Source organism: Arachis ipaensis, chromosome B3, assembly GCF_059453495.1.
Source record: "Arachis ipaensis isolate K30076 ecotype BB chromosome B3, ASM5945349v1, whole genome shotgun sequence".
Taxonomy (NCBI): domain Eukaryota; kingdom Viridiplantae; phylum Streptophyta; class Magnoliopsida; order Fabales; family Fabaceae; genus Arachis; species Arachis ipaensis.
In genome coordinates, this window is record NC_142438.1 from 62,013,862 (window position 1) to 62,021,749 (window position 7,888).

Consider the following 7,888-nt stretch of genomic DNA (forward strand, 5'->3'; position numbering starts at 1 on the left):
TCAATGAGTGGGTGCAATTGCACATCCTCTATGAGGGACTGCTATATGAGTCAAAGCAGGCAGTAGATCATTCTTCAGGGGGCTCACTCAACAAGAAGAAGACCATTGAAGAAGCCATAGATGTCATAGAGACTGTGGTTGAGAATGAGTACTTCTATGCTTCAGATAGAACTCAAAAGAAAGGAGTGATGGAGCTCAATTCTATGGATGCCTTGTTAGCCCAAAATAAGGTGATCATTGCACAGCTAGCAGCCTTAACCAAGAAGGTGGAGAAGAATCCAGTCTCAGCTATTCAAGCCCAAGCCCCTCCACAAGAAGGAGATGCACCAGAAGTTGAATGTGAATGGGAGCAAGCTAACTATGTGAACAATCCATCTAGACCACCATATGATCCAAACTCCAAGACATATAACCCAGGTTGTAAGAACCACCCAAATTTTGGGTGTGGAAACCAACAAAGCCATAATCAAGACCACAAACCATACCAATGTAGCTAATACAACAACCCCAACCCCAACCCCAACCATCAATCAAGCAACAACAAACCCTACCATAACTCACACAATGCACCATACCACAACTCACACAACTCACACAACCAACAACCACACAACAGCCACCACCAAGATACATCATCCTCAACCATGCAACCATGTGAAACTAGCAGCAATTTTTCAAAATTGGAGGCTGCCATAGCACAATTGTCATCCCAACTAACAGGGACTATTTCCACTATCCTGGAGAGACAAATACAAGCTGAACAAAAGATAGATGCAAACCAAGAGGAGTTCAGATCCAACATAAGAAATCAAGGGGCAGCAATTTCAAAATTAGAAGCACAAGTAGGGAGCTTGTCTAAACAAATACCGATTTCTACACATACATTTCCCAGTAATGCCATAGCCAACCCAAGAGGGAAATGTAAGGCTATCACACTAAGAAGTGGAAGAGTTATAGAAGAAGCACCTCCAAGCCAAAACAACCAAGAAGAAAAAGCTACAAAGGAACTTGAAACCAAGCAAGAAGAAGAGACCCCTACACCATCCTCACCAAAGCAAGTCCTAAAACCTTATGTGCCACAAGCACCTATCCACAAAGGCTGAGGAAGGATGGGAAAGACTGCCAGTTCTCTAGATTCCTATAAATCTTCAAGAAGCTCCAGATCAATATACCTTTTGCAGAGGTGTTAGAGCAAATGCCACTCTATGCCAAATTTTTAAAGGAGCTCATGACAAGAAAGAGGAACTAGGGTAAAAAGGAAACCATAGTGATAACTGAGGAGTGCAGTGTCATCATACAAAAGAAGCTGCCTTAAAAGATAAAAAACCTTGGGAGTTTTCAAATTCCCTACATCATAGGTGATATCAACATTGAGAAAGCATTGTGCAATCTAGGCTCCAGCATCAACCTCATGTCCTTGGAAATGATGAAGAGGATGAGGATTGAGGAGGCCAAACCAACTAGAATAGCACTCCAATTGGCCGACAAAACATTCAAGTTTCCTCATGGGGTAGCGGAAGATTTGTTGGTGAAAGTGGGAGAGTTCATCTTCCCAGCTGACTTTGTTGTGCTTGACATGGAGGAAGAAGCCAACACATCAATCATCCTAGGAAGGCCATTCCTAGCTACTACTGGAGCTATTATTGATGTTCAAAAAGGAGAGCTAGTCTTGAGATTGCATGTGGAGAAGATGGTCTTCAATATCTTCAAGGCCATGAGTTACCCCAAAGAATCCATTGGAGAATGCATGATGGTGGACACAATTGAAGATCTCGTTCAAGGAGTCCTAGAGGAAGAACAATGTGAAGTAATCACAGAGCAAGATCAACAAATTCCATGTGGTGAACTGCCACTAGAGACTATGGAAGGACCAATCATGCTAGATAAGACAAGTAACATGGAAGTGGAGGCACCGAAATTGGAACTAAAAGCTCTACCTCCAAGCTTGAAATATTCTTACTTGGGTGACAACAATACATACCCAGTGATCATCAATTCAAGTTTGAATGAACAACAAGAAGAGGAGCTAATCCAAGTGCTGAAACAACACAAGGATGCTATAGGATAGACATTTGCAGACTTAAAGGGAATCAGCCCTTCAATGTGCATGCACAAAATCTTACTTGAAGAAGGTGCAAAGCCCTCAAGACAGCAACAGAGAAGGCTAAACCTGACAATGAATGAAGTAGTACAAAAGGAGGTGCTAAAGTTGTGGCAAGCAGGGGTGATTTACCCCATCTCATACAGCCCCTGGGTAAGCCCTGTGCAAGTAGTCCCCAAGAGAAGAGGGATCACTGTTGCACCAAATGAGAAGAATAAATTGATACCAATAACAACACTGACTGGTTGGCGTATGTGCATTGATTATAGGAAGCTTAATGAAGCTACTAGGAAGGATCACTTCCCCCTACCTTTCATGGACCAGATGCTGAAAGACTTGCGGGACACGAATATTATTGCTTCTTGGACGGTTATTGTTGCACGAAATTGTGATCATCAATAATGGCGCCAAAGGCTTGGTGCTCTCAACGTGAATCACACTTTGTCACAACTTCGCACAACTAACCAGCAAGTGCACTGGGTCGTCCAAGTAATAAACCTTACGTGAGTAAGGGTCGATCCCACGGAGATTGTCGGCTTGAAGCAAGCTATGGTCACCTTGTAAATCTCAGTCAGGCAGATTCAAATGGTTATAGAGTTTTAATAATTAAAAGATAAATAAAACGTAAAATAAAGATAGAGATACTTATGTAATTCATTGGTGAGAATTTCAGATAAGCGTATAGAGGTGCTTAGTTCCTTCTGAATCTCCACTTTCTTACTGCTTTCATCCAATCCTTCATACTCCTTTCTATGGCAAGCTGTATGTTAGGCATCACCGTTGTCAATGACTACATCCTGTCCTTTAAGTGAAAATGGTCCAATGCATTGTCACTGCATGGCTAATCATTTGTCGGTTCTCAATCATGCTGGAATAGGATCAATTGATCCTTTTGCGTCTGTCACTACGCCCAGCACTTGCGAGTTTGAAGCTCGTCGCAACCATCCCTTCCCAGATCCTACTCAGAATATCACAGACAAGGTTTAGACTTTTCGGATCTCAAGAATGGCCGTCCATGGATTCTAACTTATACCATGAAGACTCTGATTAAGGAATCCCAGAGATACTCATTCAATCTAAGGTAGAACGGAAGTGGCTATCAGGCACGCGTTCATAGGTTGGAAATGATGATGAGTGTCACGATCATCACATTCATATTGAGGTGCGAATGAATATCTTAGAATCGGAATAAGCTTGAATTGAATAGAAAAACAATAGTACTTTGTATTAATTCATGAGGAACAGCAGAGCTCCACACCTTAATTTATGGTGTGTAAAAACTCTACCGTTGAAAATACATAAGTGATAGAGGTCCAGGCATGGCCTAGTGGCCAGCCTCCATGATCTAAGAACTAAACGTCCAGAGATGATCAAAAGATCTCTCAAAATACAATAGTAAAAAATTCTATTTATAATAAACTAGTTACTAGGGTTATAGAAATAAGTAAATGATGCAGAAATCCACTTCCGGGGCCCACTTGGTGTGTGCTTGGGCTAAGCATTGAGCTTTACACGTGTAGAGGCTTCTCTTGGAGTTGAACGCCAGTTTGCAACCTGTTTCTGGCGTTTAACTATTAAGTATGGACTATTAAATATTGATGGAAAGCCCTGGATGTCTACTTTCCAACGCAATTGAGAGCGCGCCATTTGGAGTAGCTCCAGAAAATCCACTTTGAGTGCAGGAATGTCAGAATCCAACAGCATCTGCAGTCCTTCTTCAACCTCTGAATCTAATTTTTGCTCAAGTCCCTCAATTTCAGCCAGAAAATACCCGAAATCACAGAAAAACACACAAACTCATAGTAAAGTCCAGAAATGTGATTTTTATTTAAAAACTAACAAAAATATACTAAAAACTAACTAAATCATGCTGAAAACCATGTACAAACAATGCCAAAAAGCGTATAAATTATCCGCTCATCACAACACCAAACTTAAATTGTTGCTTGTCCCCAAGCAACTGAAAATCAAATAGGATAAAAAGAAGAGAATATACTATAAATTCCAAAATATCAATGAAACTTAGCTCCAATCAGATGAGCGGGACTTGTAGCTTTTTGCCTCTTGAATAGTTTTGGCATCTCACTTTATCCATTGAAGTTTAGAATTATTGGCACTATAGGAACTTAGAATTTAGATAGTTTTATTGATTCTCCTAGTTCAGTATGTTGATTCTTGAACACAGCTACTTTATGAGTCTTGGCCGTGGCCCTAAGAACTCTGTTTTTCAGTATTACCACCGGATACATAAATGCCACAGATACATAACTGGGTGAACCTTTTTAGATTGTGACTCAGCTTTGCTAAAGTCCCTAATTAGAGGTGTCTAGGGTTCTTAAGCACACTCTTTTTTTTAGAACAGTTTTCATTTAAGAGAGGTGATGGATTCATAGGACATTTATATCTTTAAGGCATAGACACTTAGACACTAATGATCATGTAATAAGACACAAACATAAATAAAACATAAAGCAAAGTAAACGAAAAATAGGAAATTAAGAACAAGGAGATTAAGGAATGGGTCCACCTTAGTGAGGGTGGCGTCTTCCTCTTCTTGAAGAACCAATGGTGCTCTTGAGCTCCTCTATGTCTCTTCCTTGTCTTTGTTACTCCATCCCTAGTTGCTCCCAATAGTTGTGTGGAGGAAAATGTATCCCTTGAGGTATCTCAGGGATTTCTCGGTGAGGGAATTCCTCATGCTCTTGTTGTGCAGTCAAATGCTCTACCACTGAGCTATGGACCCTTGAGATGAATCTCTCCATTTCCCATGACTCGGAGGTGGAAGAAATTGCCTTCCCTTTCCTCTTTCTTGAGGTTTCTCTGGCCTTAGGTGCCATTAATGGTTATGGAAAAATAAAAAGCTATGCTTTTACCACACCAAACTTAAAATATTTGCTCGTCCCCGAGCAAAAGAAGAAAGAAAGTAGTAGAAGAAGAAGAAGAATGGAGGAGATGGAGGGAGAAGGTGTATTCGGCCAAGGGGAAGAAGAGAGGGTTGTGTTGTGTGAAAATAAGAAGGAATGAGGGGTTTATATAGGGGTGAGGGGAGGTTTAGGGTTCGGCCATTAGGGTTGGGTTTGGGAGGGAAAAGAATTTGAATTTTAGAGGTAGGTGGGGTTTATGGGGAAGAGAAGATGGATGTGAGTGGTGAGGGGGTGATGGGAAAGAGTGATTGAGGTGATTGGTGAAGGGTATTTGGGGAAGAGGGTTATGAAAAGGTGTGAAGAGGAGAGAAGAAAAGGTAGGGATCCTGTGGGGTCCACAGATCAAGTGGGGTCAAGGACTTAACATCCCATCTCCAATTAGGCGTGTAAAATGCCCTTGCTATGCAATCCTGGCATTTAACGCCAGACTGCTGCTTGTTTCTGGCGTTAAACGCCCAAATGTAGCCTGTTTCTGGCATTTAACGCCAGGCAGATGCTTGTTTCTAGCGTTAAATGCCATACAGATGCTTGTTTCTGGCGTTTAACGCCAGACTGCTCTTCCTCCAGGGTGTGTTGTTTTTCATTCTATTTTTCATTCTTTTTTTTATTTTTCAGTAGTTTTTGTGACTTCACATGATCATCAACCTAAAGAAAACATAAAATAACAATAGAAAATAAATAAATATAATTAGATAACATTGGGTTGCCTCCCAACAAGCGCTTTTTTAATGTCAATAGCTTGACAGTGAGCTCTCATGGAGCCTCACAGATGTTCAGAGCATTGTTGGAACCTCCCAACACCAAACTTAAAGTTTGAATGTGGGGGTTCAACACCAAACTTAGAGTTTGGTTGTGGCCTCCCAACACCAAACTTAGAGTTTGACTGTGGGAGCTTTGGTTGACTCTGCAGTGAGAGAAGCTTTTCATGCTTCCTCTCCATGGTTATAGAGAGAGATCTTTGAGTTTTAAACACAAGGTTGTCCTCATTCAGTTGAAGGACTAACTCTCCTCTGTCCACATCAATCACAGCTCTTGCTGTGGCTAGGAAGGGTCTTTTAAGGATGATGAATTCATCCTCATCCTTCCCAGTGTCTAGGATTATGAAATCAGCAGGGATGTAAAGGCCTTTAACCTTTACTAACACGTCCTCTACTTGTCCATAAGCCTGTTTTCTTGAGTTGTCTGCCATCTCTAATGAGATTCTGGCAGCTTGCACCTCAAAGATCCCAGGTTTCTCCATTATAGAGAGTGGCATTAAGTTTATTCCTGATCCCAGGTCACACAGAGCCTTCTCAAAGGTCATGGTGCCTATAGTACAGGGTATTAAGAATTTGCCAGGATCCTGTTTCTTTTGAGGTAATTTTTGCCTATCCAATGTATTCAGTTCATTGGTAAGCAAGGGAGGTTCATCTTCCCAAGTCTCATTACCAAATAATTTGGCATTCAGCTTCATGATTGCACCAAGGTACTTAGCAACTTGCTCTTCAGTAATGTCTTCATCCTCTTCAGAGGAAGAATACTTATCAGAGCTCATGAAGGGCAGAAGGAGGTTCAATGGAATCTCTATGGTCTCTAGATGAGCCTCAGATTCCATTGGTTCCTCAAAGAAAAACTTTTTATTGGTCACTGAGCATCCCAGGAGGTCTTCCTCACTAGGATTCACGTCCTCCTTCTCCTCTTTGGGTTCGGCCACACTAAGTAAGGTAATGGCCTTGCACTCTCTTTTTGGATTCTCTTCTGTATTGCTTGGGAGAGTACTAGGAGGAGTTTCAGTGACTCTTTTACTCAGCTGGCCCACTTGTGCCTCCAAAATTCTAATAGAGGACCTTGTTTCATTCATGAAACTCAGAGTGGCCTTAGATAGATTAGAGACTATATTTGCTAAGCTAGATGGATTCTGCTCAGAATTCTCTGTCTGTTGCTGAGTGGATGATGGAAAAGGCTTGCTATTGCTAAACCTGTTTCTTCCACCATTATTAAAGCCTTGTTGAGGCTTTTGTTGATCCTTCCATGAGAAATTTGGATGATTTCTCCATGAGGGATTATAGGTGTTTCTATAGGTTTCACCCATGTAATTCACCTCTGCTATTGCAGGGTTCTCAGGATCATAAGCTTTTTCTTCAGAAGAGGCCTCTTTAGTACTGTTAGATGATTCCTTCAATCCATTTAGACTCTGAGAGATCATATTGACTTGCTGAGTCAATATTTCATTCTGAGCCAATATAGCATTCAGAGTATCAATTTCAAGAACTCCCTTCCATTGAGGCGTCCCATTATTCACAGGATTCCTTTCAGAAGTGTACATGAACTGGTTATTTACAAGCATGTCAATGAGTTCTTGAGCTTCTGCAGGCATTTTCTTTAGGTGAATGGATCCACCTGCAGAATGGTCCAATGACATCTTAGATAATTCAGACAGACCATCATAGAATATATCCAGGATGGTCCATTCTGAAAGCATGTCAGAAGGACACTTTTTGGTCAGTTCCTTGTATCTCTCCCAAGCTTCATAGAGGGATTCACCTTCCTTCTATTTGAAGGTTTGAACATCCACTCTAAGCTTGCTAAGCTTTTGAGGAGGAAAGAACTTGGCTAAGAAAGCCGTGACCAGCTTATCCCAAGAGTTCAGGCTATCTTTAGGTTGAGAGTCCAACCATATTCTAGCTCTGTCTCTTACAGCAAACGGGAAAAGCATAAGCCTGTAGACCTCGGGATCAACCCCATTGGTCTTAACAGTATCACAGATCTGCAAGAATTCAGTTAAGAACTGAAAAGGATCTTCTGATGGAAGTCCATAAAACTTACAGTTCTGTTGCATCAGAGAAACTAATTGAGGTTTCAGCTCAAAGTTGTTTGCTCCAAT

General features: G+C 41.3%; 1 non-coding gene across 1 annotated transcript; it reads left to right on the top strand.

Annotated features, from left to right (window-relative positions):
• The first annotated feature begins 7,480 nt into the window (after window positions 1–7,480).
• LOC148570852 (small nucleolar RNA R71) lies at window positions 7,481–7,588 on the top strand. Its single transcript, XR_015880384.1, has one exon. It is a non-coding gene; the product is annotated as a small nucleolar RNA R71 (small nucleolar RNA).
• The last annotated feature ends 300 nt before the right edge of the window (window positions 7,589–7,888 follow it).